Consider the following 1,042-nt stretch of genomic DNA (forward strand, 5'->3'; position numbering starts at 1 on the left):
TGGTCTCGATCTCTTGACCTCGTGATCCACCCGCCTCGGCCTCCCAAAGTGCTGGGATTACAGGCTTGAGCCACCGCGCCCGGCCTGTGTTTCTTTCATCTAGTCAGCTTCACTCTTTTTTTATTTTTTGAGAGTGAGTTTCACTCTGTCACCCAGGCTGGAGGGCAGTGGTGTGGGATCTCGGCTACTGCAACCTCTACTTCCCGGGTTCAAGTGATTCTCTTGCCTCAGCCTCCTGAGTAGCTGAGACTACAGGCATCAGCCACCACGCCCTGCTAATTTTTTTTTTTTTTTTTTATTATAGAGACGGGGTCTCACTATGTTGCCTAGGCTGATCTCAAACTCCTGAGCTCAAGCAATCTGCTTAGTTCACTGTACTCCAATGACTGATCAATATATACTTGAGCCTCCTCTGAGACTTTTATTTTTTAATTAATTAATTTTTTTTTTGAGATAGAATCTCGCTCTTTCGCCCAGGCTCGAGTGAAGTGACGTGATCTTGGCTCACTGCAACCTCTGCCTCTCGAGTTCAAGTGATTCTTCTGCCTCAGCTGAGTAGCTGGAATTACAGGCGCCCGTCACCATGCCTATCTAGTTTTTGTATTTTTAGTAGAGATGGAGTTTCGCCATGTTAGCCAGGCTGGTCTCGAACTCTTAACCTCAGGTGATACGACTGCCTCGGCCTCCCAAAGTGCTGGGATTTTAGGTGTGTCTACCACGCCCAGATGAACTTCACTCTTATATGTTACCTGTCTTGTCCATGTAGGTGTTTGGTTTGTGACTCCAGGTTCACTCAGGCTTCACTCTCTGTGTATAGGGTCTTTTGCTTTTGGAAATGACAGAAACCTAACTGAAATCACCCAAAGCAGAAAAGGGAATAAATACATCAGCTTGCCGGGCGCAGTGGCTCACACCTGTAATCCCAGCACTTTGGGAGGCTGAAGTGGGTGGATCACGAGGTCAAGAGATCGAGACCATCTTGGTCAACAAGGTGAAACCCCATCTCTAGTAAAAATACAAAAATTAGCTGGGCATGGTGGTG

This window comes from Cebus imitator, unplaced genomic scaffold (genome assembly GCF_001604975.1).
Source record: "Cebus imitator isolate Cc_AM_T3 unplaced genomic scaffold, Cebus_imitator-1.0 Scaffold85, whole genome shotgun sequence".
NCBI lineage: Eukaryota > Metazoa > Chordata > Mammalia > Primates > Cebidae > Cebus > Cebus imitator.